The sequence below is a fragment of the Lissotriton helveticus genome, chromosome 12, assembly GCF_964261635.1.
Source record: "Lissotriton helveticus chromosome 12, aLisHel1.1, whole genome shotgun sequence".
NCBI classification, from domain to species: Eukaryota; Metazoa; Chordata; class Amphibia; order Caudata; family Salamandridae; genus Lissotriton; species Lissotriton helveticus.
The window spans coordinates 66,590,640-66,607,972 of record NC_136073.1 but is presented as its reverse complement, the minus strand read 5'-3'; the positions used below and the strand labels follow the sequence as shown (position 1 = coordinate 66,607,972).

Genomic DNA, 17,333 nt, shown 5'->3' with positions numbered 1-17,333 from the left:
ACTTAAGTGAGGCAAGATCAACTGGAGTTTGTCACCCCACTGTCCCCCCACCAACTGCAATAGAAGAATTGGTGCAAAGTACTCTGGAGCCTAAACCTGTTTGTGGATTTAGTTCAATTGATACATTTGACATTCTGGAACCTCTCAAGGTAAGTGTACTAATGCACTGCTATCCAAATAATCTTTAAAGGCTTTCTTAAAACACTTAGGGGCCAGATGTGTGACCCTTTTCTTTGCGCTCGCAAATAGGAGATCGGCTTGTTTGTGACCGCAAAAAATGGTAATGGCATGTACAAATGCTATTGTGCGAGGGGTGTCCCTTCCTAATAGCGAGACTCACTGCCATGTACTATTGTTTTGCAACCGCTTTTGCGGCCATAAAACACTCAGTTTACCACCTACTTGAAGTAGGTGGTAAACCACTCTCAAACAGTAAGGGGTCCCTAGGGGACCCCTTCCCCTTTGTGAGTGTGTGAGAACATATTTTTTAAGTGCAGGCAGTGCTTGCCCTTAAAAAATGAAACTGAAAAGTTTCATTTTTCTTTTTTAAATGCAGCTCGATTTCCTTAAAGGAAAACGGGCTGCATTAAAAAAAATGCTTAATTTAAAAAGCAGCCCCAAGACATGGTAGCCTGCTGACCCCAGCAGCCCACCATTCCTGGGAGTGCTAGCCATTCCCAACGGGGTCGCAAATTGCGCTTACCTCATGAATGTTAATGAGGCATGCAATTTGCGACCCAATTGGGAATCGCAAACAATGTCTGAGACACTGTTGTACATTCACTTTTACGAGTCGCAATTCAGTGCAATTTACGACTCGCAAAAGTAAATGGTCCTACATCTGGCGCTTATACCTTTAGACAACCTTTAATGTTCTTGTGTCTCTAAATTGTGAATGTATTCAGTATAGTAGGTTAACATGCAAATTTAGTGTACTTTCATAGTGTGTTATAGTAGAGGAAGTTTACAAAAATAGCCATTAGGTATTGTCCAAAATTGTTATTTGTGCCAACAAACCAAAAGCTTTGAAATCATAGTTATCTTAATATAAAAAAAATTGTTACTCCATTTTCAAACAGATATCCTTGCTCAAGGAAGTGACGCTTCACAAGGCGCGAGCCATGATGAATCTCAAATGTAACTTGATGATCTCATCAACCTGGGGATGTCCAGTACCAGCCTTGTTGCTGCATTTTGCAGGCGTTGTAGTTTAGCAAAGTGCTGGGCTTGCATCCCAGCGTACAAAGCATTCCTGTAGTCTAGCCTTGACAGGGCCAACGCCGTTACCACCGTTTTACGGGAATCAAAGGGAATAAATGGCAGGAGCTTCCTTATCATTTTCAGGATATACCATATGGTGGAAGTTAATTTGTTAGTCTGAGCGTCAAACTTTAGTCTATTGTCAAGTATCATACCCAGATTTTTCACTTTGTTGACTTTGGATGGGCAGTTGCCTAGACTAACTGGCCACCATTCCGGAGACCAGGTTTCACTGTTTGTTCCTAGTAGCATGACCTTGCTTTTGTCTCCATTCAGTTTTAAGCAGTTACTTTGCATCCAATGGCTGACTTGCATCATACAATTTTTTAATTTATCTGCCGTCTCTGTGGTGTTGTTTGCGATTGAAACCACTATTTGGGTGTCGTCAGCATATGAGACTGGTAGGAATCCACAATGCCTAATCATTTCTGCTAAAGGAGCTACATACACATTAAAAAGAGTGGGACTTGATGGGGATCCCTGGGGAACACCACAGGGGGAGTTGAAATGTTTTGATTTTGCTTCTCCCAACTCGACTGTGAAAGTCCTAATGATGATTTATTCACATTAACATTGCATCCAGGAATAAACGAACATTTTGAGATAGTGCACTAGGTGAAACTCCACCAGCTGCAGCTATAACATCTTAGTAGCTATAAGAGGCTAATAGGTGCAAGGAACACAAAACCTGCGCAAGGTTGGGGACTGAATTACTTTCCAGAGTATTATTATCAGGATGTGGCTCTAAAACAGCTTTGAAGTCCAATATTACAGCACTACTTAGACCGTACGTTGCATACATTTCTTCTTCAGTTTGTTGGAAAAGAGTTATTCTTATTCTAAAAATCCTCTCCTAAAAATCCTCTCCTGTCTCCTCCTCCTCCTCTGCAAACCCACCAGTAGATGCATTATTCTTGCCTTCGCGTATAAGCCACCATTGTTGAAGCTGTAGATGGAGTCCGGGCTGTTTTTATAGTTAGCTCATATTTACTACCTGTCCCAAGTTGGTGGTACATTGCACGTGCAGAACAGTCATTGTGCGACTAATCACAATTTGCAAATGAGTTTAATATAAGTACAGCGAATCGCTATTACAGATTTGTTAAATGCTACTGGCCCTTTTGAGTTGCAAAAATAATGATTTGTTGAAAAAAACATCACAAATACAAAATAAATGAGAATGCCTGTTGTACATAAGAAACTGGTCTTTTTACGCTCGGTACTCAGTTTGGGACTGTTTACAGATTCGCAAACGGTTGTACATATGGCCCATATTTTGGGACATTGCCAAATCAAATGCCAACATTTCCCTCCACAAACCTTTCTTAAAAAGTGTGATAAATCACTGCAGTTCACTGCAGCAGTTTGCATTGAGCCTCAAAAGCCCATAAATGAGCCTCAAACACAAGAGCTCAAATCCCAGTTAAAATTCTCATATGCCAGAATGAAGTCCTGGACCTGTCCTGTGAACTGGAGGGGTGCACCAAGCGTGCCCTCATTTGACTGACACATGGCTACCATCCCTTTAGCATCTAGAGAGGTGGTGATAGCATACCGTGTTTTGTGAATCAGTGGTTGTTATAAGACCTTTATATCCTTGTCATTGGAGTGGAGGCCTACTAGCCCACGCGTGCAAAACTCTGCTTCGATGCCCTAGCACAGAGTCTGGCACTATCATTCCAAGTGAGTGATATGCATGCGCTTGTGTGGCCTGTGTGGTACATATGTTGTGTGTACAAGTGAACCGGAGTAATAGAGGCCTGTGCTTTGCATTTTGGAAGCCCCTGATCTGTTCCAAGAGAGTGGAAGTGTATTGCTGGCATTCCTGAAGGTGGATTCTGTTTCATAATTTTTTATTAGTATTTTTGCAAAAATGCATCACAAGAACAGCAATAATAGTAGCATTTAACATGTAATAATTCATAGTAGAGAAATAAATACATTATAAGCAAGAATATACATAGGTAGTAAGTACTAGGTGTAGGAAACATATACTATATATATATATATATGTGTGAATAAATACTTAAGTAAATAATTAAATAACTATAAGAATCAGAGAAGAAAGAAAATAATTTTTTTTGAGATAGTACGTAATATGGACATGTAGAGGAAGGAAAGTAGTTATGAAATAGTATAATATGACAACTTAGAGTCTGAAGTGAGGAAAGAGGGGACAGGGTTCTATTTAGAATTTCAATTAGGTGATTTTGCTCAGAGGGGTTGCTGGTTGGTCTGCAGTCTGTGTTGTTCAAAGTGTGAAGGTGCTTCAGTTGTGGCAGGTCTTTTGTCTCTTTCCTGGTCACTGTTAAGCGTGACTGTTGATAGCCATGTGCATAAAGCTCACACCTCTTTGTTGTGGGTTCTCCAGGCTGGAAGCTACCCTGCTGTGAGGAGTATCACTCTGCACAAAGGCTGTGTGTGGAAAAGGACAAAGGAAAGTAGAATCAACCCCAACTGTTTCTTTTGCCATTACTGAAGAACATCCATATCTCCACAGAGAAAAGTAGTTAAAATGTGGATTTATGTTGCTTATTTTTAAAATGTACCTCTTTTTTAAGCATTTTTTGTTTTATTTCAGTGGTATTTATCCCAAACACTGTCGATAAAAGAAATTAAATGCACACATATAACAACGTAGGTCCACACGTCTAGCAGTACTGGTGTGGATTAAATCTGTTGATTGCCACCAAGCCTCTACAATATTTTGTTGCATTGTTGCAGCCCGAGGGCCGGACGTGGCCCAAGGGCATTAATAAATGCTGGAGTGAAATGAAATGAAATGAAATTCCAGCATTTGTAAAGCGCACAGCAACCTCCGGAGAGGTGTCCTGGCACTGGGGGCCGTCATGAAGATTAAGTGAGCTATTGCCCAGAATCACATGGTGCTGGGCTAACCAGCAGCCTTGACTGGGGATCAAACCGAAATAGGGATAGCAGCCTACCTCATCAGTGGAGCCACGAAGACTCCACATTTGGCGACGAGGATCATCCGTCCTGGGCCAGTGCCGTGTGCAAGGCCTTGTCGCCGGCCCTTTCTGTGCCAGCTGTGCTCCGGAGAGTGTGGCGAAGAGCTTGTGGTGTGGCATCTGAGCTGGTGCTTCATTTTAGAGGGGCTGAGTTGTATGAACTGTTCAAAAACCTGCGCAACACAGGTGCCAATGCAGACTTTTGATGCTACCATGGCGGTCCCAGACAGGTACTTTGACCCCCAGCTAAACCCAGACTATGAGTGGCTCAAACTGCGGAAGATCAGACAAGCTGAGAATGAGACTGTCGACGTCTTTTACACATGCCTCAGGAAACTGGCAAGCATGTGCGTAAATATTGACCAAACTGAGGAGATCTGAGCACAGCTGATTCACGGCTGCGGGTTGGTGATCTTAAAGAGTCTCATTCTGCACCAGCCAGGTATCACTCTGCACGTTATCTAGGGGGAGGAGCATTGTAATGCCCCGATACCAGCAGGCAGGGCTATTGGTAGGGGAGTTAGCACACCAAGGCCAACAAGACATGGTGAAAACAAAGTCACAATTGCGAAACAAGGTGTGGATCCCAGGGATGGACGCCATAGTAGACGAGAAGGTGCAGGGTAGTCATTCTTGTCCGACCCCCATAATAAACGAAGAACCTTGCATGAGACCCTGGTCCTAAATCAGCATGGACCTCGGAGGTTTCACTAATAGGGGACTCACAGCAGTGCTACTGGAAAGTTGCACAAAGTACCCGGTGATGGAGCTGGTGCAGTCCACTACTTTTTTAAAAGTAAAACCTATCCTGGAAAATATCTTTGCAATGTTTGGGTCCCTGATTAAATGAAAATTAAAAAAGGACCTCCATTCCAGGGGCAAGGCTTCCAGCAGTACTTGAGATCACTACGCATATGAAACCAAAATGTGACACCGCAATGGCCCCGGGTAAAAGGAGAATGGATCGTTTTAAGCACTGAGCACTTCACATAGGAGTGGAGCAGTGTGAAGACCCAGAGTGCTGCCTTCAGTGGTTCCTGAGAGCATATCGACATATTTCACATAGCACCACAAACTGTGTACCCATGGGTTTGCTGATGCGTTGGTCAGCCCGAAATGAACACCCCCAACAGAGCAAGTCAGGCCTGGCACGCTGCCGCCCCTGCACTATCTGTCAATTATCAAGTGGTCATGCAGGATCGCCACCCTGGTTGGAAGTCCTGTACACTGTTTGAGAAGGTGGTCAGGAAAGTCAATGACATCCAAGGAGCTATGGTCACTGTGCAGCGTGGGCAAACCACTGTGTCCGTGAATGTGTCCTGGTTCAAGCGAATACCACTCTTACACGAGCAGCAGAGCTACAACCCAGCAGACCAAGAAGAGAGGGTGACTGACACAGAGGTGGCCAATGGCCCCAGAACTGCTGTTCTCCACAGTGGTCAATAGCACCCAAGTACCACAGGGGTGTCGCGCTCTTTGGCTACACCCCAGTCTGGAGAGCACGACGAAGGAGCTCGGAGAAAGAGGTATCGTCTTTGCCCTAACCCAGCACCGAGCCAGTTGCTCCGAGACTATGTGTATAAGGTGTAGGTACAATGTGTTTTCATTCCAAGTAAAAGTTAGATGGGATGTAGAGTGCCACCCGGCCTCTACAATATTTTGTTGCACTGTTGCAGCCGAGGGCTGGGCATGGCCGGATGGTATAACTAAAGCCTGGAGTGACCACTCGGGCCACTTCTGGAAAAACAGCAACTGACTGCATGTGTGCGGGGGTGTAGCTTGGTCAATGAGATTGGGGGGTGAACTTCAGATTTCGCAACAATCACACTGGGATATTTTGTTAAAACACATCATATTAAAAACACAACATAACAGGGGCTTAAGGGGCAGTGAAAAGAAAGAGGAGGGTGGATTTTTAGGGCCACTTAAAACAAGAAATTTTTCCAACTAATCAACATTTTTAAGAGCTTCAAAACAGAGACGAGAAAGAGTGTGGGTATGTTTTTGTCAGTGCGGGCATGTAAAACTCCCAGGTGAAATCCGACAGACACTTCATCATAACCGACTGAAATAACTAGCGCCCAACTATTTACAATAGAATATATTTTTTAGTGGGGTGTAACACCCCAAACAGCCCCACTTAAGCCAGGCCCCTGCGTGTGTTTTAGTGATTCATGCTAGATAGCGATAGCGGCCTACCTCATCAGTGGAGCCACCAGGATTCTACTAAATCCTTTCTTGAAAGTTGGAAACTGGCAGGACCTCTTCTTCTAGATGTGACTTTTGGACTATGAAGTTTAGGGTTCCACCGGGCCTGAACACTCAGCCATACACTATTGTCTATGCATCCCCATTTGCCAAACTCATGAGACCTTTTGGGTTGGCATTCTAGGACTTGGCCAAGGGGAAAAACTTGCGACAAGTTCTGGTGATATTCCACCAATATCCTCCCTCTGATTGCAGGTAGATGAACATTTAAATAGAGACTTCCCTCAACAAGGGAGAAGGGGGTAAGAGGTTTAAGAGAGAAAAAAGAAAAAACACACCTGTGGCACCACTTGTACTGGACTCAGGTAAGAAGGCAATTCATAAAAGGTTATCAATGGAACAGCTCACAGTAGAAAGGTGAAATCTTTGAGGAAAAAGAGAATACTTATGTATATGTCGATTAGAGCAATCACAGATAAGTGGTCGCAAACGATGGATAGGGTACCCCAAGCTCCAGATAGCAGGGCGTTGAAAAACCTGGACAGTACTTGGATCCCCACCCCGAGTTCAGGAGCAAAGGAGGGAGGAGTGCGTATGGCAGGGTGGAATAACCCACTTTAATGGAACTTGCCAAGTCAAAGCCCTAAAAGAATAGAAACATAAGAAGAGAGAGGAAAACCAACAAATGTGCAGGAACAAGTTGCAAAGCACTGACTGTTTCAAGCTGCCTCCACTTAAAATAACTGGAAAGTACCCACCATATCTGGGTGACTGAAAGGGCATTCCTCATTGGTTTCTTGACTCAGGTTATTTACACTCATCTACTACCGATTCCAACCCTGCCCATATCTCATTCTATACATTCTGGTGCGTTCTATGGGCCAATCTATTAGTTAGTCTTTCTCTCTTCTTTCCGACCTGGCTAGTCTCTGACACTCTGACTAATTGTCTCCTGCCTGGAATAGGTGGATGGCACTCAATTCTTCCTAAAAATGAAGGTAGACTCTAATGGCAATGCAGGATTCCTTTATAACTCTATGCTCTCTATTGCCACATGTAGGGCCAATAACATGTTTACAGTGAATCTGTGTAACAAAGTTGGAATGGTCTGGAGCTTTGTGGCCTCGGACACTGTAGGTACAGTAGTATCCTGCATATGCCATTCCCTATATCTATTAGATGGGATCTGAAATACTGAGAGTGAATGATGTATTAGAATTTTGGTGTGCGGCCTACTTGGAGATGAAGAGTTGGAGGGAAGACTGAGTCCTGACAGGACCGACCTGCTGTTGCTAGGTACAATTTGCATCCCAGCGGAGGGACAGTGCACCAAAGGAAAAGTCAAAGTAGTAGGGATGGATTTCATGGATGAAGAATAGGATGTATGTACCATGTCTGCGGTACCAACGATAGATCAGTGAAAGGGAGATTGGTGCATTGTCTGAGAAATTGGACAGGATAAGTTAGGGTTGTCTTCCCAGGAGGGAGGGTGCCCTATCCTGAGCGAAGTGGATTTCTTCAGAAAGGGCTGCGATCGGGCAGCTCCACCGGGAAGTGCTCAATAGCACCCCCATAGATGAACAATAGGAGTCCACCAGCGAGGCTCGCATGGACGCTGGACTTTGTGCCTCTTTTCCTCTGTTTTATCATTGTTGGCTCCATTGTACGGCCTTTCCTCTGGTAGTTTGATCTACATCATTTTTTTTACCCATTTGGCACCTCGTTTTGAGCAAAATGGCCCTGGTCGGTCTACGAAAAACAAAGACAGTTTTTATAACAATTGTTCTGATTTTCTTAATAGCTGCGTTTGGAGTTATGTCCCTACCCTTCTCTTATTTAGGAAGCTGTAAGGCCTGGCTTCAACTGTTTACCATGGTCTATATTCATTACCATACTGATGCAATGAATATGAAGTATGATAATTACTAGACTGTTTTAAAATGAATTAGTGTACATCAGGGGTTTACTCCGGGAGAACAGGAGGCCCCTGATACTTTGCATCTAGATGCCTGTATGAACATGTATGAAGTCAAAAATAATGTAACGTGGCTCCAAAATGAAACTGATGGACTTCCAAGACTTTAATGTCACTGAATACTTTAGGTCCTTTCACATGCGCAATATTACACAGGACGAAGCAGTGCCTGTATCAACAGTTAACACAACAGCTATTTTCTGTGTGCAAGGTTTCTGGAGTGTTAAAGTGGGAAAGAGTATTTGTAACTATACTTATGATTTGAGCACGACCTATATTCCACCTTTACTTCCACCCCATAATGTTTATTTTGTTTGTGGGACTCAGGCTTATGTATGGCTTCCCAGGGGGTGGTCTGGCATATGCTATGTCTCTTTCTTCATAACCCTAGTATAACTAGCACCATCCAGTTATCACAGAGACCATTGATTGCACCGTAGGAGCTTGTACTTGTCCAGAGTTATAAGGGTTATCAACATGGAAGACATAGATCAGACAGACACTACTCTGCAGCAGTTTACTGATGCTATGAAGGGTATTCTGCCCTTCTGGGGTCCCATGTCTAATAGCCTTAACATTCGCAGACTCACAAGAGTTGTAGAGGGAGCTATTAACACCACGGCAGGAATACTGACCAACGTCGCAGCTGAGCTTCAGGCTACGGGCTTGTTGCTCTTCAGAACCGGATGGTTTTAGACGACATCCTTGCTGATCGGGGTGGGGCCTGTTGCGTCATTCGTAGTAGTTGCTGTGTATACATACCGGAACATGCTCTGAATGTCTATGCAGAAATACAGAAGTTACACCAACTTGCATCTGATATTCACCAAGAGAATGGCACCTTGTCCTGTTCTGGGGTTTGATAGCCTGCTGGAGTTGGAAAATACTCCTTTTCCTAGCAGCCATTGTGGGTGTAATTTTCACTTGCTGGCTGTGCATCCATTGTCTTCCTGCCTGCTGTACATATTGTCTTGCAAACACAACAATGTCAAGCTAGCCGGGCTGAAGAGAGGTGTTACCTCGAAACCGGTCCGGTCCTCGGATGCTTGATTCCGGTCTGGGAAAGATATGGCTGTTGTAGTTCGGACTGGACTGTTCCCATGGGGCAACAGGGTCAGAGCTGAAATAAAGCCACTATCTGACCCAGGGTGGTGTGGAGTGCAAAAAAACGATGGATTTTGGGCCCAGATCTTTTGACTGGGGGAGTGTGTGACATTGATCCACATTCAGTCCATCACTTGTTGTTTTTTGCAATTGCCGCCCTAAGTGCGCTGGGGATGCCCAGACGTGGGTCCCAGGCACTCCACACCACTTGGAGTCAAGCTAGCCGGGCTGAAGAGAGGTGTTACCTCGAAACCGGTCCGGTCCTCGGATGCTTGATTCCGGTCTGGGAAAGATATGGCTGTTGTAGTTCGGACTGGACTGTTCCCATGGGGCAACAGGGTCAGAGCTGATTTGCATAAAGCCATTATCTGACCCAGGGTGGTGTGGAGTGCAAAAAAACGATGGATTTGGGCCTAGATCTTTTGACTGGGGGAGTGTGTGACATTGATCCACATTCAGTCCATCACTTGTTGTTTTTGTACATATTGTCTTAGCAAGTTAACACCAGCACAAAGAGCCCCAGGGCATGAGACTAAGCCCTCAGCTATGATCGTACAAGCTGTTCATGATTTAATGGCCATCGATGAGGGTATTTTTGAATTTCAGCCTGTATGTGTATTGCCCTGCATTAATGATTTCCTTACTATGCTAGAATAGATAAAATTGTTAGTAAATGCTAAAAGGAGGGTCTGTTGGACTGCAAATGCGCCTAGCCAACTCCTTATAGCATTGTGCGAGTTAAGTTAGCATTTGCGGCGCCGTTTTGTATTGTGATAAAAAATAGGTTTCTGCTTCATTAACTATCTGCCTCAGCAAAAGCTGCTTCCAGTTACTTCTTATCATTTTCAAGGTTGGATCCTAATGTACTAATGAATAGCTTACTGTGTTTAAATGCCTTTCCTTCGTCGTAGCCCTGCTCCTACATTATAGAGTGCTGAGCTCTAACAAAATGGCCTTGGGAGTGTGATAAAATGTGTCCATTCTGCAGGTGGTAGCTCATCCTTCAGTACCTCCTTTGTTGACCAGTACCCAAGCTGGAAAATTACAACCTGGGCTGCACTTTGGGATGTTGGAAGATGCATATTATGTTTTACGAAGTGTTCTGAAGTCAGTCCCTCTGCAGCTATCTCATGAGGCTGGTCAGACTGGGCTCCGCTGCAGCGCATTACTGATAAATTACTTTGATTGTGTCCTCTACTGTCTACCCGACTCTTCATTTCTTGGATGGCAGAGCGGTGGTCGCGAGTAACCCGAGTGGCCCGATTCGGATTACTTCCTTCACCAGCCCTGCTCTCACCAGCCCTGCTCTCACCAGCCCTGCTCTCATCAGCCCTGCTCTCATCAGCCTGCTTCTCCCCAACCCTGCTTCTCCCCAACCCTGCTCTCCCCAGCCCTGCTCTCACCAGTCCTGCTTCTCCCAAGCCTGCTCTTCCCAGTCCTGTTCTCACCAGCCCTGCTCTCCCAAACCTTGCTCTTCCCATCCCTGCTCTCACCAGCCATGCTCTCACCAGCCATGCTCTCACCAGCCATGCTCTCACCAGCCATGCTCTCACCAGCCATGCTCTCACCAGCCATGCTCTCACCAGCCATGCTCTCACCAGCCATGCTCTCACCAGCCATGCTCTCACTAGCCCTGCTCAACCCAGCCCTTCTCTCCACAGCCCTGCTCCTCCCCATCCCTGCTCTCCCAAGCCCTACTCTCACCAGCCCTTCTCTCACCAGCCCTGCTCTTCCCAGCCCTGCTCCCCCATCAGCCCTTCTCTCCCAAGCCCTGCTCTCTCCTCCACTCCCCAGCGCTGCTCTCCCCAGTCCTGTTCTCTCCTCCTCTCCCCAACCCTGCTCTCCCCAGCCCTGCTCTCACCAGTCCTGCTTCTCCCAAGCCTGCTCTTCCCAGTCCTGTTCTCACCAGCCCTGCTCTCCCAAACCTTGCTCTTCCCATCCCTGCTCTCACCATCCCTGCTCTCACCAGCCATGCTCTCACCAGCCATGCTCTCACTAGCCCTGCTCAACCCAGCCCTTCTCTCCACAGCCCTGCTCCTCCCCAGCCCTGCTCTCCCAAGCCCTACTCTCACCAGCCCTTCTCTCACCAGCCCTGCTCTTCCCAGCCCTGCTCCCCCATCAGCCCTTCTCTCCCAAGCCCTGCTCTCTCCTCCACTCCCCAGCGCTGCTCTCCCCAGTCCTGTTCTCTCCTCCTCTCCCCAACCCTGCTCTCCCCAGCCCTGCTCTCACCAGTCCTGCTTCTCCCAAGCCCTGCTCTTCCCAGTCCTGTTCTCACCAGCCCTGCTCTCCCCAACCTTGCTCTTCCCATCCCTGCTCTCACCAGCCATGCTCTCACCAGCCATGCTCTCACTAGCCCTGCTCAACCCAGCCCTTCTCTCCACAGCCCTGCTCCTCCCCAGCCCTGCTCTCCCAAGCCCTGCTCTCCCAAGCCCTGCTCTCCCAAGCCCTGCTCTCTCCTCCACTCCCCAGCGCTGCTCTCCCCAGTCCTGTTCTCTCCTCCTCTCCCCTTCCCTGCTCTCTCCTCTCCCCATCCCTGCTCTCCCCAGCCCTGCTCTTTACTCCTCTCCCCAGCCCTTCTCTCACCAGCACTGCTCTCCCCAGCCAGCTCTCATCGGCCTGCTCTCCCCAGCCCTTCTCTCCCAAGCCCCACTCTCACCAGCCCTACTCTCACCAGCCCTGCTCCCCCATCAGCTTTGCTCTCCCCAGCCCTGCTCTCTCCTCCTCTCCCCAGCTCTGCTCTCCTTAGCCCTGCTCTCCCAATCCCTGCTCTCTCCTCCTCTCCCCAGCCCTGCTTGATCTCCTCCTCTCCCCAGCCCTGCTCTCCCCAGTCTTGACCCCCCAGCCCTGCTCTCCCCAACCCTGCTCTCCCCTGCTCTCCTCAGCCCTGCTCTCATAACCCTGCTCTCCCCCGCCCTGCTCTCTCCAGCCCTGCTCTCCCTTCTTCTCCCCAGCCCTGCTCTCCCCAGCTCTGTTCTCCCCTCCTCTCCCCAGCCCTGCTCTCCCCTCTTCTCCCCAGCCCTGCTCTCCCCTCTTCTCCCCAGCGCTGCTCTCCTCTCCTCTCCCCAGCTCTGCTCTCCCCTCTTCTCCCCAGCCCTGCTCTCCCCTCTTCTCCCCAGCGCTGCTCTCCTCTCCTCTCCCCAGCTCTGTTCTCCCCTCCTCTCCCCAGCCCTGCTCTCCCCTCTTCTCCCCAGCGCTGCTCTCCTCTCCTCTCCCCAGCTCTGTTCTCCCCTCCTCTCCCCAGCCCTGCTCTCCCCTCTTCTCCCCAGCGCTGCTCTCCTCTCCTCTCCCCAGCTCTGCTCTCCCCTCTTCTCCCCAGCCCTGCTCTCCCCTCTTCTCCCCAGCGCTGCTCTCCTCTCCTCTCCCCAGCTCTGTTCTCCCCTCCTCTCCCCAGCCCTGCTCTCCCCTCTTCTCCCCAGCCCTGCTCTCCCCTCTTCTCCCCAGCCCTGCTCTCCCCTCTTCTCCCCAGCGCTGCTCTCCTCTCCTCTCCCCAGCTCTGTTCTCCCCTCCTCTCCCCAGCCCTGCTCTCCCCTCTTCTCCCCAGCCCTGCTCTCCCCTCTTCTCCCCAGCCCTGCTCTCCCCTCTTCTCCCCAGCGCTGCTCTCCTCTCCTCTCCCCAGCGCTGCTCTCCCCTCCTCTCCCCAGACCTGCTCCCCCAGCCATGCTCTCCCCAGCCCTTCTCCCCCTGTCATGTTCTCCCCAGCCCTGCTTCCCCCAGCCATGCTCTCCCCAGCCTTGCCCCCCTGCCATGCTCTCCCTAGCCCTGCTCTTCCCAGCCCCGCTGTCCCTAGCCCTGCTTCTCATGCTCTCCCCAGCCCTGCTCTCTCCTCCTCTCCCCAGCCCTGCTCTCCCCAGCCCTGCTGTCCCCTCCTCTCCCCAACCCTGCTCTCCCCAGCCCTGCTCTCATAACCCTGCTCTCCCCCGCCCTGCTCTCCCCAGCCCTGCTCGCCCCAGCTCTCCCCTCTTCTCCCCTGCCCTGCTCTACCCTCTTCTCCCCAGTGCTGCTTTCCCCTCCTTTCCCTAGCCCTGCTCCCCCTCCTCTCCCCAGCCATGCTCCCCCAGCCATGCTAGCCCGAGCCCTGCTCCCCCTGCCATGTTCTCCCCAGCCCTGCTTCCCCCAGCCATGCTGTCCCCAGCCTTGCTCCCCCCTGCCATGCTCTCCCCAGCCCTGCTCTCTCCAGCCCTGCTCTCCCCAGCCCCGCTGTCCCTAGCCCTGCTTCTCATGCTCTCCCCAGCCCTGCTGTCCCCTCCTCTCCCCAGCCCTGCTCTCCCCAGCCCTGCTCTCCCCAGCCCTGCTGTCCCCTCCTCTCCCCAGCCCTGCTCCCCCCAGCCCTGGCTGTCTTTCTTGTACATGGCAAGTGTTGATTCTAAATCTGAAATGCAGTCTGTGGTCTGAATGAGCTTGGATTAGTCAAGGGCTGGAGACTGAGCCTTGGAGGGCTCTTGCCGCCACTTCAAGCAGCTCTCTTGTTTGCTCATGTTTTAAACACAAGGTTTACATTTGCATGCAGGTCACCCTCTGCGATTGCAGCCCCTCTGGCACTGGGCAGGATGCCTTTCCAAGCTGTACTGGTCTGAGCTGGTCTGGTGGCACTTTGCAGAATGGGCCCCACTGTTGGCCCCCAGCCTGGCTCTCTCTTACAGCAGTGGCCCCTCACAAAATAGAAGATTATAAGGGGGTGTCATGGTGCTGCCACAGTCCCTTGATCAAAACAGGCACTGGCAAAGTCAAAAGGTCTCGGCAATGCAAGTGCCACTGTTGTTGTTAATGTTGTTAATGAGAATGTCTTTTAGCCATGTTGTGTATAGCAACACATCTGCTGTTCGGCATAGCTGAAAGTCACGGAAAAAAGCGCTATGACCAACGCTGGCGATGGCTGAAGACGGCTGGAATGCCAGAAACCGGTCCTCGGAAGCTTGTTTCCGGTCCAGGGAAGGCATGGCTTGGCAGTTCGGGCTGGACTATTCCCATGAGGCACAGGGTCAGACTGATTTGCATATGGCCATGTCTGAACTGGGGTGGCAGAGTGGGCTAAAGAACGGTGATGGATTAAACCCAGATCTGTTGACTGGGTGTGAGTGCTTGATTGGTTCAGATGCTCTGTCTATCACCACCCCCTTTTATAACGCTTTTTATGTGGCAGGAGGGGTAGGATAAGCAACACGAAATGGGAGGGCGAAAAGACAGCACTCACTGTCTAGCCGAGACCTAAAACGAATGCGTCCTTGTGTAATGGAACTATTGCTCATGTAAAGCGCTTTGATACCTTCAGGTTGAGTTGGTGCTAAAGAGAATTGCAAAAACATAAGTGCGGAGTTCCTCACTGGGCCTGCTGGGCACGGCCATAGACAGTGCAGAAGGGGCCGGGAGTAGATGGACAGGGAAAAGCCAAACACGAGTGAGGTGGGGGGGTTTAAAGAAAAAGCTGACAGGGTAGGGGGTGAGAGGGAAAAGAAACAACAGGGATGGGGCGGGTGTAAGAAGAAAAGAATCCACACGAATGGAGGGCCAGTGGGAGGGGAAAGGAGCGACAAAAAACATGAGCACTCATTGGAGTGCTTAAACATGAATAAAAAAAAAAAATGGGAGCAGTGGATAGATACAAGTACTTGGTCCATGCTCCAAGGGAGGGCCAAACACAAGAACAGCCATGACGCATGCATGCCATGGACAATCGAGTACGAAGGGAAGGAGAGCACATTGAAGCAAACAAATGGTAAGTCTCTGGGCAGAATACAGCCCTCTAACAATAAACAACATATCTCGAAGAGACAGCTCAGGCTCTGTCTAGCCGAGGCCTAATAAAAACCAGGTGGGTCAGGGAGACTGGTGGATGGTCCCTCAGGAGGAGGATCATCGGTAAGACAAAAAGCACAGACTTTACAAAAAAGATCCCCCGATGGTGGGCCAGGTCCTGGGGGCAGAGGGTGGCAATATATTTTAGAAAGGGCAGGGGGTGTGAGGCCCCCACCTGGGCCATTTTTAAGTCCATGGAGGCCACATCCCCTGGGACCAATTCATGTAAAAAGTGGAAGGGGCATGCAGCCCCCCTTTCCAGGCCATTTCCAGCCCCCAGGTACCCCATCTTCTGGGGCACAAGTCCATAGTCACGGGGGCAGGCCATATTTATCTTTGTCCATATTTATCTTTGGCCCCCCAATTGACGGAGGCAGCTGGCGCAGTATTTAAATACTGTGCCAGCTGCCTCCGTCAATTGGTGGGCCAAAGATAAATATGGACGCACAACATGGAAGCACTTCCCACATAGGATCACAAAACAAAGACAACATCCTTCCAACCAAGCACTACCCTATATGGCGGTAGCTTCAGTCAAAGAAAGAAAAGTAGACAACATCTCCACACCATTTGTCAGAAGACATAGCCTGACATTTTACCTGTCTTGTGAGGGAAGATGAGACCCTACTCATGCATCAAACCCCAAATTAACCTGGGCACAACCCTCTGGTAGCATGGCACAAAGCAGCCAGGCTTAACTTGGAGGCAAGGTGTAAAGTCTTTCTGTATTACTTCAAACAGTAAAAAAGTGAAAACATAACACATGGAAAATCCCACACCATTTTAGAAAAATAGAGTAAACTTTTGTAAATTGTTTGACACAAAAACAGCAAAAATCCAATCAGTAGAACCACAGCTATGCAATTTTAAAGATTTAGATAAAAGCAGTGCCTAAGAGCAAAAAGTGGAACTGTGGTGATCTGGTCGCGCTGGACAGGCACAAAGTTAAAAGTTCAGGTTGACCACGATGGAGTGCGGGCTAGATAGAGAGACCCTGTTAGGTCCGCTAAACAATATACCTTAAATTCTGGTTTGCAGAGCATTGCGAAATCCAGCGTCGAGGATGTGTTGCACAGCAGCAGATCTGAGGGAACTGCTGAGCTACAATACGGAGTCCTGCATTGTTGTCGACGAGGTGCTTGCAATTCGAAGGCCTGCATCGAGGGTGTATCACGCACCGGCGGTTCAGAGGAGACTGCGGATTGCGATGTTGAGTCCGGCACCGGGGATGCTCCGCGCTGCGGTGGTGCTGATGTGTCTGCAAAGAGATGCATTGCGCTGTGTCGGTTCTGCTTCCAATGATCCAGGACTGGGGTGGCAACTCTTGGGGGCCAAGACCCGCAACAAATAGAATCAAGGGGCTGAGCCTTTTCTGCCCCTGAGGCTCTGATCAGGAGACCAGCCAACTAGCCCTTAGAGTCACTCTGGTGGTCTTGGGATCAAGATGTAGGTCTACTCGTTTTTCTCAGGCAGCAGAGCAGGAGGGCAGCAGCGCAGCAGGCAGTGAGGCAGCAGAGTGGCAGTCCTTCTTTCTGAGTCATCCAGAGGTCGACTGAAGAGTTGGGTCACAGGGTCCATTATTTATACAGCTTTGAAGAAGGAGATGGTTCTGGAGGTTTCCACACCCAGAGGTGTTTGGAATGTCCTGCCTTCCTGCCCCCAGCTTGTCTGGGGTCAAAATGAATAGCGTCAAATCCTTTGTGCGTGTGCCCAGGCAGAGCTTTTGTGATGTTCATGTGTGGTAGGTAACAGCTCCTCCCCCTCATGACGTCAGAGGTAGCGTATCCTGCCAGATCATAATGGATCAACTGCACAAACCGGCTGCAATGGCCAGCCTGAGGCATGTTTCGAAGGATACTTAAGTGGAAGGCACAATCAGTGCTGCCGGACCACTAGCAGTATTTAATGTACAAGCCCTGGGTACATGTAGTATAGCTTTATTACGGACTTACAAATAAATTAAATGTACCAACTGAGTGTTTGCCAATTTCACCATGTTTAAAGGAGGGAGCAAGCGCACTTCA

At 49.1% G+C, this 17,333-nt stretch overlaps 1 protein-coding gene across 1 annotated transcript in view; it reads right to left on the bottom strand.

The window, feature by feature from the left end:
• RANGRF (RAN guanine nucleotide release factor) overlaps window positions 1-17,006 on the bottom strand; it is a 75,418-nt gene extending 58,412 nt beyond the window's left edge. Inside the window, exon 1 of the mRNA XM_078669103.1 lies at window positions 16,329-17,006. The gene's annotated coding sequence lies outside the window, so the exon portion shown is untranslated. The remainder of the gene's footprint in view (window positions 1-16,328) is intronic.
• Window positions 17,007-17,333: the final 327 nt, after the last annotated feature.